The sequence below is a fragment of the Diceros bicornis genome, chromosome 24 (assembly GCF_020826845.1).
Source record: "Diceros bicornis minor isolate mBicDic1 chromosome 24, mDicBic1.mat.cur, whole genome shotgun sequence".
NCBI classification, from domain to species: Eukaryota; Metazoa; Chordata; class Mammalia; order Perissodactyla; family Rhinocerotidae; genus Diceros; species Diceros bicornis.
The window spans coordinates 32351759-32373465 of NC_080763.1; the positions used below are offsets into that span (position 1 = coordinate 32351759).

Consider the following 21707-nt stretch of genomic DNA (forward strand, 5'->3'; position numbering starts at 1 on the left):
TGCACTGAGGCAAGGGCAGCGGAGAGAACACCACCGTCACCTTTCCGGAACAGCAGCCTGATTTAGGCTAACTAAGAAAATAGCTCCTACTTTTCACTCTGAGAGCAAAAAGATTCCACCCCTAATTTCCCAACGTCCCCTTTCCCCCAGTGGAGTTTTGAGTTTCAAAGCAGCCCGACGTTTGCTGCTGCTATCACCTTTATTATGATCATTATTTGTCGTGCCTTCTCTGGTAAATGGAAATCTGTCTCCAAGAGCTTTTGATTAATTTTAGTGGAGGGAATCTCTTGTAAAGCTTACAGTAAGCTAATCAAGTGCAAGGCACAAATCCGTGTGAATGCTCGCGAAGGAGTGCAAGGTGCTGATTAGATTTCTTTACAAGCTGCATTTGCTATGCAAAGCCTCTTCTAAGTGGGAGCTATTGCTCCCCACTCATCTGGGAGGCTCTATAATCACACAGGGTTTCAGGGAGCTTTGGGACATGTCCACTCGCTCACAGGCTTATTGCTAAATTTATGTCTAACGTCTCCCAGTGGAAAGCTAATATGAAGGCTAGCTTCCATATCGAGACACATATTGCCTGTGGACTTAAGAGGTATGACCTTATTACATCTCCAGTAAGAGCATCCCCCAAACATTTTGAGGTAAAGAGAATGCAGGTTGGCTTTTCTCCAGGTTTATATTTGGTTGTTGCAGTAGAAATGTAAAATTTTAGGTCAGTATCAAGTGTTAGAACTGGACTTTTTTTTTTATCACTTAGCAACATGCATCAGATACATAAGATCTACAGGCCACCATATTAGAAGATCGTAAATATTTGAATAATACACATACCATGAAAAGTTGCTTATTTCCCCACAATGTTATTGCTCCCCCAAATACAACTTTTCTTCCTCCCCTCCTGGAAAGTCCAAAACAGGATAGGGTTAAACCATTTAAGGATTTTTAATAATCACGGATGACAGTGCAACACTATACTGTCATGTTGAGTTGGAAATATCTGTGACTGAAGGACGTTGGAAGATGAAATTTCAAACATTATTTCATGTCTCTGCCAGTAGGTACAAGATATTGTAAAAAGAATTGGGCTAGCTGTACTGTGGCAGAAGCTATTAGAAACCTAGCATGGAAGGACTGCTGTTGTAATTTTTTTAAAAAAAGCCCGTATCTTAACACTTCAGTAGTTTCATTGCAATTTTAGAAATTCCAAGGGATGCTTTTAACAGAAGAAAGTAGATTCCCAAATGACACCATGCTGGGCTTCCTTGAGGTTTCCAAGGCAGTCATAGTTTTTCTTGTATGCTACGTTTCAGATGAGGTGATCTTTTGCGAGTTTGACTTTGCCCGGCTGGATCTAATTTGAACCTCCTCTGATGCCCGTGACGTTTATATTCTGGCCTGCTGCAGAGTTTGGTTTAGGATTTAGACATATCTCCCTAAAGCAACCTTCTATCATCCCAGTTTGAAGCTGTGGTTTCAAGAAAGGCTCAAGTATGTACAAGTCCAGAAGTCTTATCCAGTAGAGACCCAGTGTGACGTCTATCTAGTTTGACATTTCAGCATTGTACTCTACAAGGAGGAGTTGCTGCTTCTGCCGTCAGCAGTGTCTGAAGTTAAAAAACAGCAAGGGTGACAGAGGAGCAGCTCCTGGTTTTGCTCCCTGTTCAGAAGATTCGAAAAAGGTCAAGGTGATGTAATTTTGTTCCTATTCAGGTCAGACCTTTCTGGATAATCATCTTTTAGTATCTTTACTTAATTTCAATTCAAGTTCATTTGTCACTAGATTACTTTAATAACTTCATGGTTTCTGCCACAGTGATTCAAATTCAGTCCATTAGTGACCTCTATCTGTGAGAAGTGAATACTCATTGTTTTTTTCTCTTCTCATCAGGTTCTACAGAGTGTGTGTGTGTGTGTGTGTGCGTGTGGTGGAATCCGACAGCTCTCTAGTTGTTTCTGAATATTTAGATTTTCAACCTTGATTTTTCTAATACAGAGTTCAGTATGGGTAATAATATTTAACAACAGTGGTAAAAATGTTACAGGCTAGTAGGCCACTAAGTGGTTATTCCATATAGCATCGACAATATGATCAACATGAATAAAACCCCAGTGCTATCCACTGCCAAAAGGATTGTACAGTCAGGTAGACTAATGTTTTGAGTCTCACAATACTGCTGGAAGTAAGTGAAGTTTTATTGCCCCTAAGTGCTAACATAACAATGGAAACTTGAGACAAGCTCAGAATGTATATGCAGTAACTAGACTTCATAGTAGCATTGTGTGTATGTCTTTAAATTCAGCTGTGCTTCTACTGTGAACTTATGGTACAGATCAAGGATGAGGTGGGGTGTGAGAAGGGTGTCTGTAAACAGATGATCTTGTAAGGAGACTTTTAAAACCTGACTCCTAATCCAGGTTTGTCTTCTGAGAGTTTTTGAATCAAAATTTCAATTTGTGTTGATTATTCTAAATGGTAATTGAAGACAAAGTTGACTGAATTTCTTAGGTGGGTGGATACCACTATCTGACATTTTCCACATGGTTTTTGATGTAGTGATATTTAGGGATATGGAATTTTTAGGAGGTTTTCTTTCTTTTCCCTTGGGTGGGTTTTAGGCAAGAGACATTTTTAAAGACCAATTATTATTATTATTAAAGTTAAACAATCATTATAATACCCCAGCCAACTTTCTTACTTTTCCCCACCCTCCAAATTGCTTTGCTTTTTCTAGATTATACTTTTCTTCTAAAACTACATGTTGAGGATAGGAGTAAGACTATCAGTATCTTTTTACTCCTTTCAGCAATGTGACCTCCAATTAAGTATCTGTTTATAATAAAACACACACACTCACATACACATCAAGAACCATTTGAAGACAGAGATTCTTTTCAAGGTTTTAAATATGTTCCTTTTTAAAGACCTATGACACAAATATTGTAATAAAAATATCCTGTGTTTCAATGAATACAGAGACTTATTTCAGTGGCATGGAACAGTAAAACACTGTATTAGCAAAATAATCAGTGCTATTTTCAGTACATGGTCAAAATCTGTTAGAACCTTCCTGGTTTTTTTTTTCCTTGGCGAATTTCGCATCTACTGGTCTTTTTGGTTTTCTTTGATTCCTTCTACTGTGGCTCTTTGAAGTGATTCAAAATTAAACAGTAGCTACATTTTTAGGGAAATTCATCATGTTATGTTCAGGATTCCAGAAGAGTTAATGATGCAGAAAAAGTCCTGTAAAACATCTTTCTAAAAGAAGTCCTTCTCTTGCAGGCTTCCTACTTACTGGTCTCCTGTACCATTTGCAGTGAATTGGAACTCCATTATTTATTTATTTTTCAAATACCACCTCTAACTTAATTTAATGTGGGATGTGATTCCGCAGAAGCATGCAGCTCCATGTGTCCCGTGTTGCCTGAACAAAGCAGTGTCGTTTTTACGGATCTGTAATAAGGGAAGGTCAAAGAAAATATCCTTGTATAATTTGGGAAGTCAGAAGGCCACATTCATAATTCTCACACACTGATCGGTTATTCTGCGGATATTTAATAAGGGCACACATTTTCTGGCAGTCTAGTGGTTCAAGACCTCAGCCATTTTTTGAAGCATTCACAAAATAAATCTCAGGGGCTCCCACCCATGAGGCACTCATTGGAACTGAGAAGTGTTTCTCACTTTCTTCCCAGGTTGCTTTTAAGGGAATGTGCAAGAAACTTGGCAAAAGCTCCTCTGTTCCTCTCAGTTCACAGGTCATGTGTTATATTTCAGTTCTCTTTATTAGAGCTTTCAAGACACAGATAAAAGAATCTTCCATCTGAACCTTTAAAGAACCTGAGGGCTTTGGGATTTAAACCCACCGAAAAATATCAGGTCTTAGAGTTCAGAGATGCTATTAGGCCTCGGAACACTGAAACCTCCTTCAACAGAGAGTAAGAGAACAGTGGCTCCGAAAATTGGTTCACAAATATATTGTCCACTGAAGTCAACAGAGGTCATGTGGCTGAATGGAAAACATTAGACTCATATCACTCTGGAAATAGGTCCACATGCTGGTGTCACTCTTAGCCCCAGCTGCCTGTGGGCATCACTTTCATGAAAATCCAGTGTCAAAATAGCCTCTGTGATAGTTTCCACTTCCACTTTGCTCCAGAGCTGGGACTCAAATATTTTAAAGCAGGGAATTCATTATTATAGGGAATTGTAATATTCTTCATAGATATTAGACAAAGAGGAGGTGAAGGTTAGGGGAGTAGATTAGATAAGCATTTGCCATAGAGGCTCCAGGAAATTCTGTTTAGGATCTGAGGGATGAAATTGTGTTTAAAACACATTTTTACCTAGCATTTGTTCCCCTCTTCTCTTACATTTTCCAGTTCTCACATGAAGGATTTCATTTGTTCCTCACAACTGCCTCTGTGAGTTGGTGTGAGAAAGGCCTACGTGAGAAAGCCCTACTCGCTCAACCTCTCATTGGGTAAATGGAACCAGAAAGAAGTTGAAGGCTACTGAAGGCTGCACAGAGTTCTCCTTTAAACCATTCATTTGGCTTTATACAAAAGGATGAACATTACATTTTATTACATAGGTGTTGAATTCTCCAGATACGAACCCATCCAAAAAGATCAGAGTTGACTTTTTTAGTTAAAACAGGAAAAAATATTGCAATCATATATATATATATTTAGATTAACAAAAAGCATTTCACTCTCGCTCCAACATTATATTAGATACAAGTTTGCCTCTTCTGAATGAGTATAATTTTATGATGTAGGCTTGTGATTTGAGACTTGACTGTGGTAGGGAGAGGGCAATAGGGAGGTTGTTTTGGAGGAAAGCAAGATGTATTTGTATAGAGAAAACCTGCATTCTCATGTCAGCACACTCCTTTCTACATTGATGACCTTGGACGAATTACTTCATCTCCTGGAGACTTAATTTCCTCTCTACAGAGTTCAACAGGGTTGTTTCGGGGTCAAATAAGATTAATGTGTGTGAAAATACTTTGATAACAATACAGTGTTATGTTCCCATAAAGACGTATTTGTCAAATTGATAGCATTTATCACTGCATGATTTTCATATACTGGGATAGTTGTAGGTTTTACGTAAGTAAAATGGTAACCAAGACAGAACGCACTGTCTTCCAGAAGCTTTCCTTTTGTGGGTACTATGGGATGTTACCCAACTAGTAAAGTGTCTGGTGGCCCTCTACATTACTTCTTCCGTTCATTTAATGGTGCATCATCTCCTTTTGTGAATTTGCTCTATTTTGATGCAAGTCCTTTTCAAGGATCAAGGTTAATTGGGGTGAATTGGATGTAAGGGCCAAGTTTTCCTTCCTTGGCAGCTTGGCTTAATGTTGGAAACTCAATTTATCACAAATAGATTCCACTGGGGATCTTTTGGGAAGAAACCATCAATGTTCCCTGAAGTAAGGTGGTTTCTCTTTGGGGCTGGGTTTATACTTTAGCCATCCAAGTTACCTTTTGCAATAAACACAGTCATTAATAGAATATCTGATAATTTTTAAAACTTTTATTTTTCAAAATAAGGCAGGCTAGTGCAGAAGACTATCTTTTCAGTAGTTTGGCAAACCTCCTGAGCCCATTACCAATAAATGGAAAGACCTGATTTATTACGACACCAACATTATCTCCAGAGCTTGGCTTTATTTTGACTTTGTTAGTGTCACAAAACCCTTGTGGGACAGTTCTTTACAACTTACTCTCCATATTTTGGTCAGTTGTATTTTTATAATTGTCGAATCTAAGACACTTTTAATTTTAAATGTTTCAAGAGCGAGCATGTTTATTTTCCTAATTTGTAAACATGTAGGCCTTTGTAAAGGTTAATTTTTATTTGTTTTAGGGTTGCATAATTGAAGCCTGCAGGAAATACACACGTATGTGAAGTGTATACTTATAAAATATATGGTTAGATTGTGATCCTTGGTCAGAAGAAATATTTCTTTGAGCCATTCGAATGTGTGACAATCTGTATCTAACACTGTCTTTTCGCTTTCTGATTTGCTATTTGCCAGAGGTCTGACATTTGTTTTTTTTTAAATTTATTAATATTTTATAGTACATCATAAAGTATCTGGCCACAGAACCATATTTTAACATGACAAATTACTTTCATAGATTGGCAAAATTAATCTGAATACCTTTTGTTCTGGCAGTGCTGAATGAGATAATAATATTTGAAGAAAGAAAATGTTTACTACTTCCCTGAAGAGTTCTGCTATAAAAGGAGAAGAATCTGTAGGTATATGTGTGGGGAGATAGTATGTGTTTGCATGCATCTTTGAAATGCACGAACAAATCTAAGTTTTAGATACTATGAGAAGGGAGTACTGTTACACCTTAACCTAGGTGCTGCTAATTTAGCCCATATGTCCCCAAGATAATAGAATAATGAAATAACCCAAGTTATTTTTAATTGGAGATTTTCTTTTCCTAAAATGTCCCAGGGAAACTCTAAATAAAGAAAAGCACAGAATGCAATGAGGGAATATATTTTTGTGTGAGTGGGTTGGTCCTCATGAAGGAGATATTATTCTTGTAGAGGCAGAGGGTATATACACCAGATGATGAAGAAAGCTTTCTCATTCATTCAGGAGATGATGTTACCACTTACCATGTACCAGGGATGGTGTAAGACTGGAGAGGCAAGCATACACCATGCAGGATCCCTCCCTGAGGCTACCCAGGCTGGTGAGGAGAGAGGGAGACACAAGAACCTGATTGCGTTGCAGTTTCACACATGATTGAAGACCGTACAGTCAACCCTCCGTACATGTGCCGGGAGTACATAATATTAGTGACAAGAACTTTATGTTTGGAGAGGGATAGTCTCAGGTTCTACTGCTGGCTCCATCACTTATTAATTTTATAAGCTTGGGCAAATTTTTAAATGTCTTTTAGTCTTTGCCTCAAGTCTAAAATGGGAGGAAATACTTTCTACTCACAGAGCTGTTCTTCTGAGGATTGAGATAATTATGGAAAATGTCTACCTGTCTGAGGCACAGTAGAGACTTAATAAATGCTGACTGCAGATCCTTCTCCTTCTGAAATGATAATGATTCCATTATGTTACTCTCCCCTTCTACAAATATTTTTGCCATTTCTCTGGAATGCCAAAGAAGGCTTTTGACCCCTTGAACCTGTTCACTAACAGGATACAGCCTCTTCTGCAAAATAAAATTTCATTAGTTATGCATGTAATAGAGCGTGAAAATGACAGCAAAGGAAATGAGCACTTCATGAAGTGGCAGAATGAGCTCATAGCTAGTGGTGTATAGTGTAGGGTGATGGTGTGAGAGGGACAGAGAGAAGGGAGGAAGGACAGAAATGAGGACTTGTCTCACTTTGGGGAATCAGAAAGTGGTGGCAGCTCAGGTCCTGCCCAACTATAGTTCTTTTATTCATTGGAAAGTGAAGACTTTGGCACTTGAGGGGTACTTCCTCATGCACCTGCACTCACCTCCATGCATCCATCACTCAGGGTGACCAATACATGCAGCTTGCAACAAGTGCTGGTCTAGACGAAGACACTAGGCACATTGAGCTGCGATGGTTATGTCTTTGCCAACGTACAAAGATTTTTATCACAGTGAATTTTAAACACTCGCTTCATACAATTCATCTCACACGTGACTCTTGACAGAGTCAGGAAAATACTTTATTGTAGAAGATTAACCTGTAAATTATTGTTATGTTTATGTAATGCTTATTCTGTACTCGTAGAATGATTATACTTTGCTTATATAATGCTAGATGTTAGAATCAGAATGATGCTATTGGCTTATCAGTTCATTGTGGAAATATTTCTTTCAGAAAGTAATGTCCAATTAATTGAAGTAAAGGAGCTTCTTACTGCTTCTACGGCCAGATACTTCTGAACAAATACAGTGCTCAGAGGCACTGGTCAAAATATATAATGCTAGAGTTATTTTTCATTTATCATTGCAATTGCATGTATACATAGTACAATTTTTGCATTCTACTCAACAATTGAGATTGGGTTTTTTTTTTTTTTTTGACACAATGAATCTGTAAATTTATTGATACAGGAAATTTAACAAGATATTAGGCACCACCCAGACCTCCAAGTGCAGAAACACAGAAGCTCTTCCTGTGAAGATCACATAATATATAATGTAATATATATACTCATAATAAATCAAATTGGAGCAGAGAGAGGCAGGCACTAGAGTGTATTTTGTAAGCTGGTAATATCTTAGTTAAGTAGCTTCTGAACTAACATTCCACCCAAAAGAAAACAATAAGACCTTGTTTTGCTACTTCAGAACATCTAAGAGAGATTAAAATTCTTTGGGAAATGGTTTAAAATTTTTTTTTTTACCCAAATAGGTAAGGAACAAGTCCAATAGTGCTGACAGCAATGGAATTTAAAACTCAATTCTCATAATCTCTGAGTCTTGAAGGAATGCAAGGCAGACATCCGTTCAAGTCAGGAGCTTGTAACTGGGGATTTGACAAAGGTTGATTCCTTCCCGCGTGCCAGGCACCATGCTAAGTTTTGTGCTGGACATTTGGGATGCTCTTTCAAACAAGACCTTGTCCCTGCTCACCAAGGAATCTAATGGTTTGGCCTAGAGTCACCCTTTTCCAAACTTGACTTATGCATCTGAATTAACTGGAGGAGTTGGTTAAAAATACAGGTGCCTGGGCCCTGGGCCTAGAGATTCTCATTTATTTAGTCTGTGATGAAGCCTGGGAATGTGGATGCACAAAAACTCCCAGGATTGCAGATCACTCACTTAGATAGTTTTTAAAATTTTTTATGACTCAGAGACTCAATGGTTTTATAATCGTATGGTTTATAGTCACTTGTTAAATTCTGAGAGCATTTTTTCTGTATATTTTGCCACATAGGGAATATTGCTTGATTTAACTCAACTCTCCTAGGAAAGAATCTTTGGAGGGGCCAGACATCAGGGCTGGTTTCATTCTTGATAGCCACAGTCTCCTGTGTGGTCTCTCCACTATCAATCAGTATCCTTTATACCACTGTACTGAACTGTTCTTGGTGTCCTCAGAGTTAATTTCCTAAAACAGTAAATCACATCACATTACTAGTCATCTGCCACTTGGATTCCCTGTCTCTCTAGATAAAGCCCATCCAAACTTGTTATCATGACAAGTGAGATCTATGACAAGCTGGGTCTCAAACCATCATTCAGGCCTCATTCTCAGGCACCCAACCCCTGCACCCATGTTCCAAAGATGGTAAGGCATGGCCTTTTGCTTATAGCCTTTCCCATGCTGTTATAGAATATTAGAATATTACCTGCTGACTCTCCATTTGGGAAACTCTTTTCCTTGAAGACCCACACAAATGTCAACTTCCTTCCTAATCAAAATTAGTCACTCCTTTCTCTGGGCTTCTACAGCATTTTGTTTGTAGCTTTATTAGTTTTTTGTTCGTGTTGTATTGTAATGTGTCTGTTCACATGTCTCTCTCTCTCTCTCTCCTATTAGAATCCAAGAGTTTAATTGGCTCATTTGTTCCATTTCCCAAGCACTAATGATAGTGCCCAATGCACCAGGTTCTGCATAAATGTAATAGCATGAATAAATACAGAATTGTGCTGGCCAATGTTGGAAGACAAGAAAATTCATATCTAATGATAGGGACTGCTTCCTCAGAAGTACTTTTTCATTCCTATAGATAGGTCGCCCAATGGGCAAAAAAGTACAACCACCGCCTTTCTGCCTTACTCTAAGCAGGTTTGTCAGGCAGATGCCTACTGGTTAACCCAACCCTGATCAGCATCAAGCTCTCCAAACCACACGTGAGGCAATTCAGATGCCACACTGGAAGATCTGTTTAGAGTAGAAATAATTTCGCTTGATGATATATCTTTCTTGGCACCGAGTGAAACCATCAGTTAAGTAGATGTTCACACAGATGTGGTTTTACGTAGAATGAGAAATTGAACTCACAGCATTAACTTTATGTATCTTTCTTGGCATAATTAAAGAGCAAAGCAAAGAACTTGTGAAAAATTTGTGCATTTGCTCTCTTTTTCATTTTTTTTGGTTCTTCCTTTTTATTTTGTTTATTTTATCCTAGGCACATTATTTCCTGACGGAGATAGCTGAGGAGCCAGGGCCCTTCAGAAAAGAGAAAAGAAGACTAGAAATCATAACTCCTCAATCACTCTGTCTCCACAAAGCAGGGTCCACCTTAGTCTCCATGATTTGTGGATTGAATACAACAAAGAACAAGTGAAAGTTACAATAAATTCTCAACCTACATGGTTTATCGTGATCATGATGGTGACAGCGCCTCACCAAGTCCTCCTTGTTGGTCCAAAGACAATTCTAACAACACCTTGTTCCTTTCATGGTGGATTATCGATTGATGGACAGAGATGACTTGCATGTGTGTGGGACGTGTTTGTACACATATACACACACTCCAGTCCCTCCTCTCACTTTTTTTCAGCAAAATTTTCAGTGGCTAAAAGGAGTAGAAGATGGTGGAGCATATTTTATATGCCCCTACCTTAACCCTTAGTCCCCTCTGGGCTGTCTATACGTTGGCAACACTTTCCATGCCAATGGGAAATACATGGAATAACACTGAGAAATGATTTTTGATAAGCCACTCTGCTTTAATACTAGGGACTTAACAACACCACTCCAGAAGATCTTATAATGTTAATTTATGGATCTGTTTGGAAACAATATGGTCTCCTGATTCTTGAATCACAGTGAGTATCAACAAGGCCACATGCTCATCCAGGGTGATCAACAATAATAATAATTATTATTATTATGAACAACAATAATAATTACATTGATCATAGATAAGGTTTATTTAGAGTGCTGCTTATGTAGTTCACGTATATTATCAACATTTAAACCTTCACAAAACCCTGTAAAGAAGGTTCTGTTTAGTAATATCGCTACTAATCCTATTTTACATACACAGAAACTGAAGTGGAGAGAATTGCCTCAGGTTGCTTATCTTATTTTGTAACTATTGTGAATTATCTTTATAGGATAAGTGAGCACTGGGGAATTTCTGAACTCAACTCTAATTTTATTTTTCCATGCCTTAAAAATCAAATTCAGGGGTGGGGCCAGCCCCGTGGCTTAGCCGTTACGTGCGTGTGCTCCGCTGCTGGTGGCACGGGTTCGGAACCCCTGCGCGCACCGACGCATGGCTTCTGCGGCCATGCTGAGGCCGCGTCCCACGTACAGCAACTAGAAGGATGTGCAACTATGACATACAACTATCTACTGGGGCTTTGGGGGAAAAAAAGGAGGAGGATCGGCAGTAGATGTTAGCTCAGAGCCGGTCTTCCTCAGCAAAAAGAGGAGGATTAGCATGGATGTTAGCTCAGGGCTGATCTTCCTCACAAAAAAAAAAAAAATTCAGGGGTGATTGCACACTGTCCGGGGGAAACCTGTGGTGCAGATTTTCATATTTGACTTTTTAATAGATAACTCTTTAAGATATTTGCTCTTTGCCATTTTTGAGTGAAAAATATTTTTAGGTCTTTCAATGTATTTCTTTAAAATGGGAAGAGAGAAGAATCAGGAATTTGAAAATACAGTGTGACAACTTTTAGCGTGTTTTCAATACTAATGAGAGTCTGTGAATAAGTGCCTAGTGATTAAGGAGTGCATTTATTGTAGAGAACACTCTCCATTCTTTCCCTTTACGCTTTATCAGCACGACTAGTAAACAGTTAAATGGATTGATTTGAGATTTCCCCTCTTTTTACCTGTGGAGGTGATAATGGACAATGGAAAAACCAGAGGGCAGATAATAGCATGAAGCCAGTGGTCTCTGAGAGAGTCTGGAAATAATGGAGAATTGACTATGTTATAAATAGGTCAGAACTTCTCCTTTTCTAAATCTATGTAATTGCTCAGGTGGTAGACTTTATTGGGTGAAAAAATGACCCCGAGATGGGCTGGGAAAGGCTGTTCCACATTGATAATTTGAAAATAAGCACAGTATGTACTTGTAGGTCTTCACCCTGTTGAATTTGATTTTTGACCATCCCTCCCTTTTCGAACTTTCTGCTGATTCACTTATCTCTGTGTGTATCAAAGTTGTGTTTTATGAATTCAGGGATCGTAATTAAGGCTCTTCAATTATTTGTCCTTCCTAGTTCCCTGTAAATATTATTAATACTGTCTAAATTAAGTGATCCATTCCTTAATTCCTTCATTTCTCTTTAGGCAGCTAGACCATGGCTACTGGTGTTTCTACCTTCTTTTGTCACCATATTCCCATTATCTGTCATGAGGTGACTGTGGGTGAGGTGGCAGATTATTTCTGACTTGGGTTACTCTAGATGGGCTCATTGATGGGGTTGTTTATAAAAGGAGGCTCTGCCCAGGTGTGGGAGCAGGTTGGTGAATGGCTCCACAGCCAGCCAGCTCCAGGACAACATGAAAACACCAGCTTGGTTTAGCCTTCTGGTGAATTCTGTGCTGTTTCTGTCTATGACAATGGGAATCTAGCTGAATTGTGTGGAAGCAAAACCTTTGCTATCTGCAGTTTGCAACTCGGAAGTGATCAGGCCATGCTAAAGAAACCTAAACATACCAGTGTCACTCCTACTAGAAATGGCTGCCTGGTGTGTCTGGACCGCGTGCATCTGTAAGGGATCAGCCTGTGACCCAGTGTCACTGTTCCCTGTCCACTCTCAGTGCTGAACTGCCTGGATTTTCTCCTGGACTTCAGTGTCGGTGTGTTTTAGAATGAGCAAATCGTTCTCAACAAAGTCCCATTCTGCTTCATTCATATTTCTTTATTAAACAAGATATGCTATCTAGAACCACTACTTAGAGTCCTCTTTGATTTCTCCTTTTCATTCATTTTCAACTGTTCTTTCGCTCGTTGTGTGCATCTTTTAAAAATTCTGTTCTTCTTGCCCTTTCATTTTGGTTCTGTAGTGTCTATCCTAGTTAAGTACACATATATCTTCCCTCCTCCGACCTGCGCACCATAGTTACCTTACTCTTCCTCATTCCTGTGTTAATGATATTACTCTCCCTTATTTACAGAGTCAAGTCTAAACTTCTTAGCTTGACACTCAAGGCCGTTCTTCTTGTGGCTTTCCCTAATCTTCCCAAAGAAAGTTAATCTTCTCTTCTGAACTAAATATAGGCTTATGTCTTTATAGTAGTCTCATTGTGGTGTACAATTTTACCAAATGCTTTGTGTCCACTGTCTGTGAGCTCATTTATAGCAAAGGCCATGCCCATTAAATGTTTGAGGTGCTAAATTGAACTTGGGCATCTGACCCCAACCTACCTCTGTGAAACTTACATACAGCGCAAGTATGTGTCTCTTTCTATACTACTTCCCATCAGATTTCAAATATTGAGCAAATTAATACTAACAAAGTTTGCACAAATAACTCATATGTATTTGAATTTTAAAGTTATCTAATAGAAGAAGCTTCCTTTGTTCCCTCTGTGGAATACTTTGTCAAAGCAGTGCACTCTTCCTTTGAAAACAGGAAGGTGGAACATTCCAACAGCATCATGAGTCCTTGGTTTATATTTGTAAAACCTGTAGTCTTTCCAGGCCTCTAGGCAAGAGCAAATAGCAATAATCAGAGGCATTAGACTTGATTATGTTGAATTGGATTCTTATAACCAAGGCTTGAGAGCCAAAATTAGTGGTGTGGTAGTTTATATTGAAAGAGATGCTTGTGATATTGCAAAACCATAGACTCCAGCTAGCTGGAATCTTTGAAGGCATCTGGGTGTTTTGAGAAATACAACAATCACATGCTTTTCATTATCTCCATAACTGTATTCTTTTTAAAAGGGAGCTGCATAAAGAATGTAGGGTGGGTTAATGGGAAGACAATGAGTTTGGATTCATATGGATGGATTTGAATCCTGGTTCTGCCTCAACCAGCTAGAGCAACTTGAGCATATTTCTTCATTTTTGTGTTTACTTCCTCAGTTTTTAAGTAGGGGAAAAATAACATGCATCTCATAGGGTCACTGTGATGAATAGATTAGATGATGCCTGACACACATCAACTACTGGTAAGCATTAACTCCCTTCTTCTTTGCCCTCCAACTTGAAATAAAATGAATGCTGTGGCGTATAAATGGCTATTTTTTCCTGCATGGGTAAGGCAGTTCTGTCATACTGTGTCACTATTTCCCCATAGGAGCTCTCTGTGGGGCCACAGTGCCTCTTGCCCAATTTCTCGGTAACAATATTCGTTTCTGGGGTCCAGAAAAGGATGCAATCCCCTAGAAATAGTCATCACTCTGTCTCAATTAGGACACTCACTGTTGAAGAACTCTTAAAATCACTTCTCTTTCTGAGACAAAAAGCACTCTTTCCAGCAGTCTCATTGCCTCAAAAACAGCAGGTATCATGGATTATTAGAAAAGAATTACCCAAAGAAAGTGCTCTTAAAAACAACTGCCTGCAGAGGAGTTTGGCTTATCAACAGGCAAAAAAAGGAATTTTTCTACTAAATTTCAGCTTGTCACTATAAACACGAAAATAGCAATGTTCATAATATATTCTATGGGGACAATGCTGTGAGTGTTTCCAGTAGGTGAAATTCTCAAGTATGAGCTTCTAAGAATGAGCATTAACTCTTCAAGAACCCTAGGGAATGTCTATTAGGACACAGGTAAACAACAAAATGAAAGCTATTACATAGAGGGAAGGAAAGAAGGCAAATCAAGTAAATAATTTCCTCACAGACCGCATTGTGGAAAATATGATGTGATGTGAGACATATTTCATTTAGCATGAATGATGTAATTATAATTGGCTAATGAATATTTTTTATGCATAATAGTAGTGTCATCCAAAGTTATGAAGGTGTTTTTCATATCAAAACCCCACAGCCATGCAAAGTTATATTTACAGACTTCTTTTCTGGTGGAAAAATCACTGTTGTTTTAGCCTTTACCTAGATTTCAGTTTAAAAGCTTATCGACAGTCTGGAAACAGAATGTTAGAAGATAAAGAAGGATCTATATAACATGATTTTTGTTGTTGTTTTTTTTTTTTTTACGTTTAACAAACAGATGTTAGAGCTTACCCTTGATTATATTTTTCTTTGTGTGAAAATATTGATCTCCTTGTATAAAATAGTTTGAAAATCTGGAAGGGGTTTTATGGGAAAATGGTGGCCTTTCCTTCATTAGTGATTTTTAAAATAACAAGAATAATTATCCTGACGCTTTAGCTTAAATTTGGTCTTCTTATGACAGGCATGCAAACAAGCTGGCTTGTCATTGCCGCCTCTCCTTCCATAATTCTTCATTTCTAAATCATTAATGGGATTTCTATGAAAATATATAACAAAGTCCTGGAAAAATGAGTATTTAGATAATTCTTCATCCTTACGTGACAGAGAGACTTGTAAATAGTGAAATCTAGAGAGAGATCCCTAATTTAATTTATCTGATAGGTTGGGTTTGATTCTGACACCACCTTTTTACCAGAAGGTAAAACAAGAAGGTGAAAGGATTGAAACTTCAAGTCCCATTTCCTTCTCTCTTAAAATTAAGAGCATGTTGCTGATGGAGGAGTGTAGTTGGTATCTGTGAAATGTGGTGAACAGGAGCATTAGGTCATAATTGAAGGTGGTAGACAGAATGAGATTGCTTGGAACAATTAGGAAATGATGGGAGAGGAGAAGCTTAAGAAGGGCACAGGCATGCCACTGGTAGAACTAATCTTCTAGAGTCTTCTGCCTACGCTATCTCTTACCCTTCTCCAATGGATATTTATTGAGACTTCATAAAAAAGTGAAGTGTTTGCTTTTCTTCATGTCACTCTATGATTTAATTCTTTAAAGCCCAATGGATAGCAATAGAGGCTCCAGTGCCACCTCTGCTTGTCTTGTTTAATAGGAAGGGATGGGAGGGGCAGTATCTTGTGGTCATGGGCACATCTAAACATGACTCCAGGTAGATGGAATCTCAAGTACAGCATGGTCGTTCAGTGTTGGAGTTAGGTGGGCTTGAGTTTAAATCCCAGCTCTACTATTACCTGACTGTGAAACTTTGGGCAAATTATAAATTTTATATAAGCCTCTTCTATTAATATTTTATAGAATTCTAAAGATTAAGTGAAATAAGTTGTGCTAAATATTGTGTATAGTAGGGTCTTAGAATATTGTTGTTGGTTTTATGTGTGTTTGACTAATTACCACTGTATCCTAAATTCTTTAATAAGTGGATGGATGAATGCATGCATGCATGGATGGATGCATGGAATGGATGAATATGTATGGTGGTTCTGCCCTGAACTGCCTAAAAGATTCATTTTATTTACAATTGCCAATGGACCCTAATGCACTAACTGAAGATTTAATTTAATTATTGCCAGAAAGAACGTATGGTAAGGAACTTGAAGATGGGAACCATTTTTTTGTAATCTTTTCCATTTTTGTCACTCATACTTCTTTTCTTTCTTAAAACTTTCATTTTGGTTATAGTATTTTACTTTCCTATCTCCTGTAGTACGTAAGGCCTGTATGATTATCCTATCTCATAGATTCCCAGAGAGGAAAATGAAATGCTGAAGGTCATGTCCTTTCTGTTTTGTGTAGCTGTGTACGAGAGTCATCTTATCAACAGGTGATGCCGTGAATTGAATTGAACAAGCAGTGTGGGAAAATCAAAAGATCCATAGGCTGGTGGGCAGAAAGACTAAGTTCTAGTTTTTGTACTATCTCTAAAAAATCTTTGATTTCTATCAAATTGCTCAACCTTCTTGGGCTTCAGTTTCTTCATCTATTAAAGATTGGGCAGTTTTAGTAATTCTCTAATTATCAGAATTTAGGGAGCGAGCATTAGTGGTTAGGAGCTCAGCTGTGGATTTTGTCTGCCTAGGCCTGTAGCTGCCTTCACTGCTTCACAGCTCTGGCACCTTGGCAAGGTATGCAGTCTGTATAAGCCTCACTTTTCCCATCTGTGCAGTGGGGGTAGCAAAATTAAAACCTCCTCAAAGAGTTGCCATGAGGACTAAATGAAGTAATACATGTGGAACATTCATCATAGTACCTGGTGCAGTTACGTGCTCGATAAATAATAACAAGTCTTTCAACATGGCTTCTTCGGATAAAGGTAAGGTAAGTGTCACTGATGTTTTCAGAAAGCAAAAGACACTAATGTGTCCCTGTATTACTGACCCAACTGCCTAAGTCGTGTCCCTCAAAGCTACCAAGGGCAGATGATGACAGAGGGAGATCCTACAGGCCTCTTCAAAGAGAGATATGGTCCTCCCAGCTCCTTCTAGGAGCTCAGCAAATGTTTGATGATGATAATGTTGATGATTCTGTCATAGCATGGAGTTTCCTGGTGCAGACAGGTAAGACTGGCAGGATTTGGAAGACTGATTGTGAAAAGTTTGATGTGAGGGACCTATTCCAGAAATCCTTTCAAGAGGCCTAAACTGCTGTAACTGATGAGTCTTGTTACTTGTATATCTGATGCTTCTGCCACTGCATTAAGTTTCTGAAAAATTTACCAGCCTAACTTCTAGTATCCAGTTTTGTAAGACAGCAGAGAGAATGGCATTTTTTGATACAGTGCTCAGTATATGACTCTCACATGAAATTTTAACTGTGTGATTTTTGTAAATTAAAGACTTTTGGGCACAACAGATACAGTGTATAAGGCAGGGAATACTTAGAGACCGGCCACCTTCCACCTGTTGGCTCTTTTCTTTTGATTCGGGTAAGACTGTACGGGTATCTGCATTAGTCATTGTTATGAAATGCACACCTGCTCTTCTTTGCAGCATTCCGCTGGAGCAAAAGGGTGCAATGGATAGTGCAGCAATAAAGGTTTATTGGCCAATAAACATGAAATCAGGAGAAGATATGATGATAAAATCTTCTTAGAATGCAAACAGGGTATTTAGTGGTGACCAGCTTTTAATGCGTGCCCCCAATAATCCACGTTCTCTCTCTTGCTTGCTCTCTCTCTCTCTCTCTCTCTCTCTCTCTCCCTCCCCCAGTGGGCTCTGCCACTGGGGTCATCTAAGGGTCATTTCTCCTTGTTGAACCACTTGGGACTACAGCTGTCTCATCATACTTTCATCTTTAGATTCCACCACTGCTCAGGTTTATAGTAGAGATTCAAAAAATATTTGTGGAAGGAAAGAGTGAGAGAGGGAGGAGGAAGGAAAGAAAGATTGAGGGAGAAGGAGAAAGGGAAGATTTCAGCTTACCTCCAATAGGTGATTGTAAATAGTTTCATTGGTAATAGTGGTGGTTCTGCATTGTAATTTTGGAAGAGGATAAAGCCTTTTTGTCTTGTTGAAGAAATAGCATAGTAGATGAGTTTTAGAGGCATTAAAACTCAGCTCTGCCTATGTGCTTGACACAGTTGGCAAAATTACCATAAAAACAGAATAGATTCAGTTTTACATTCATTAATTAGCTTATAGGGTAGGGCAGATATTTTTCAAATGTGATTTTGAGGCTTTAAATTGGAAAGAAAATCTCATCGGGAATAGAAAGCCAAGCCCCCCTTCTCATATAGAAAAAGGGGGAACACATTTTATTCTATTCTTTTTCAAAGAGCTTAACTTATTGGAGAGTTTCATTATGCTCTGCACGACACTACATATATTTAAGTAAAAAAGATTCATGATTGAGCCAGCAGTCAGCAAGTATTTATTGAAGTCCCAAATACCAGAAAGTTCTAAGTGCTAGTTTAGTGGTCTTCCTGAGGGATTTAATAAACTGTCACCTTGCAGAAAAACGTTGTAGAAGACAGACGTTTGTCAATGAGGGATCATAGGCTACAAATGCCCTTCTTACAGAGGGAAAGTATTATGTGCTTCATTTCCTGACATATTAGTACGCCTAAGAAATACAGTTCAGGATGTACAACATTTTCATTTTTTCTGAAGTTTGCCAGTAGTGTACAGATGACTCTGAGGTCCTATCAGACCACTTCTGTGCTGTTGGAATACCTATTTTGAATCCTTATCCCTTTCTTTAACTGAAACCTGACATTCCAGTTAAAGCCGGCAACGAGTTCAACTCACCTAATAGAGCTGAGAGTCTCTCCCTCTTAAAATTGTGACATTTCTACTTGATCCATTTTCTGTAAAATTTAGTTCATTGACCTTGACCAAAACAATTAGCATTGTGAATATGAGGGGGGTCTTTAACCTAATCCAAGAAATGGTTACCTCCCTTTATAAAGCCATTGCTTTCTGAATGTGAAAATAGAGAGCTGCTGCTATGAATTTCAATAAACTAGGCCTGGTTAAGAGAACAGATCTGTATCACTACAAAAGGCCCGATAAGGTCTGATTCTGAGGTCCTTTTCCGCTGGGGGTGGTCCTGCAGAATCAGAGGTGGCGTTCTGTCACGTGCCAGCCTCACATGCCCTCACCCCTTGGGTATACATCACACCCCGCAGAATGCACTGATGTGGATTAAAGACCTATAACATCATCTAATAATGCCTGTCTAATGGAGATAGGCATCATTCTAGTAATGTAATTGTGGTCCTTAGAGACTTGGTATGCAAGCTGGAAAATTAATTTTGCTCTTTGTGTAAAAGCTATCTTTATTGAAAGGGAGAGACGGAAAGTCTACAGGTGGCAAGGTATTGAAGGTTTTTCACATCAATTTTCACAGTAGATTCAGATCCTGATGTCAGGGGCCAAAGGAGGTTAGCAGCCCTAATAATATTACTATACCTTCAGAAATGAACTAGTCAGTATGTCAGAATATGCCTAGATTCCTACAAGAGGCTACAGGGCAGCAACATAACTATTTCTCCTCTATCTCAAATCTTAAAATGAATCTGGTCAGGAGAGGAGAAAATGAGAAGGAAGCCAACTATTAAAGACTAGAAAAGAAATAACTGTTAAAACTTTTAACAATTAGAGGAAGAAATAAGCATTAAGATGTTTACATGTTTCTATTTTCTAGCAGTGAGATGTTAATATAATACAAATAGAGGACATAAATTAAGAAATTTACTATTAAATTAATAAATTCAGTTTTGTGAATATAGACATTTTGTATAGAATATGGATTTGTATGGAATATACAGATGACTCTTAAAATTAAATCATAGCAATGATAATAAGCAGTGCTGTCTGGACATTTAAATTTTTTTAAAAGTTTGGTATCCTCGAGACAGTTATATAGATTTTCATCTGTAATATTCACCATTCTGGGAGAATGCCCACTGGGTTGTTGAAAATTAAACATACAGGGAGGGGTATGTGCATGGTACAATAATTTCATCGGTAGGAGCTTTATTTTAGATATTTAATATACCTTTTGACAAGTTCTATCCTACTTTCCAAATACCCTGCTTTCTTTCCCTAAATTTCACTTACAAGTGGTGCTCTATTAATTTCAAATAGTTAGTGATAAAATTCTATTGCTAATAATGTTTTAGCTTTAAAAATGGAATCATTGCCCAAGCACGGTGTGGGGACTACACATGTTCTTTGGAAAGAATCTATTTTCAACTCAGCAATGTTGCATGTCCTCTACTCTACAGGATGCACCTATACCTAGAGGCAGTTGTGAAAATGGTTACGCTTGTCCGGGAGCCAGACTGCTTGGGTTCACATCCCATCTCTTCCTTGTACTCGGTTGCCTTAGACAAGTCACTTGTCTCTCTGTGCCTTAGTTTTTTCATCTAGAGCATGGAGATCATGTCTACTTTATAAAGATGTCGAGATGGTTAAATGACTTAATGCACACAGTGTGCCCAGAACAGGGCCTGGCACGTAGTATGTGCACATTATTTGCTATTGCTATTAGTCATAAGTAATGCTTTACTAGCACAGTTTCTGTACCATTTGTAATTGATCTAGTAAATAACTTTGTGCACCCTTCCCGTTTTCTAAGTGATAAACCCAAAAAACCCAGACCCTCTTACTCAATTGGAAACTTAAATGAGTTTGATTCATTTACAGTCTTCTTTTTTAAAGCATTTTTTGTTAGGTAGCTCTATTACTAGTTTGCCGATACCTTGAGAGCAAGGTTCATGTCAAATTCATCTTGTAATACCTCCACAGCTCCTAACCGAGTATTGAAGGAAGTGATGAATAAATCTGCTTGAACTGCTTCTTCCTTGGGTTTACGTTATGAATATTAGGTTTTATGAGTAGAGTACTGGATTTTTTAAAAAAAGAGATAATGTCCCTCCATAGACCTAGACAGTGTAAAAACAAAAAAGACAGTTCTCAGAATTATTTTGTGGATAGCCCCAGGGCATATTCAAAGGAAAATGGGAATTGTAGAAATGGTTGAACTGGGACCCTTTTCAGGAAATAAAGCAGATAATGGACTTCTGTGCAGACTGTCTCTTACAATGTTCTAAGCACAGATCATAGGAATAATAAACTCTCCGTGTAGTGTGTTTTGCTCTTGGAATACATATGTCGTGTGTGTATGTGTGTGTGTGTTTTCAGTTAAGTTATGATATTTTGTAAGCAGAACAAGAGCAAAGGGCTCTCATTTGCCCTCCAGTTATATTCCAGGTTTTTAGGTAATTTGTGTTTTAAAACTCTGCACCGTTGAGCCTTGCTTCAAAAGTTAATTTAAAAAATAAGTAAATGAGAACAAACAGAGAAAACAAACTGGGTAGGTGGGAGATTGGAGTCATGGGAACGGACAGGTGCTTAGCTGATTTAAAATGAGAAGTACAGCAACGGCCAATGT

The 21707-nt window shown here is 38.3% G+C and overlaps 1 protein-coding gene across 1 annotated transcript in view; it reads left to right on the plus strand.

The window, feature by feature from the left end:
* FLRT2 (fibronectin leucine rich transmembrane protein 2) overlaps positions 1–21707 on the plus strand; it is a 91231-nt gene that overhangs the window by 998 nt on the left and 68526 nt on the right. The window lies entirely within an intron of this gene.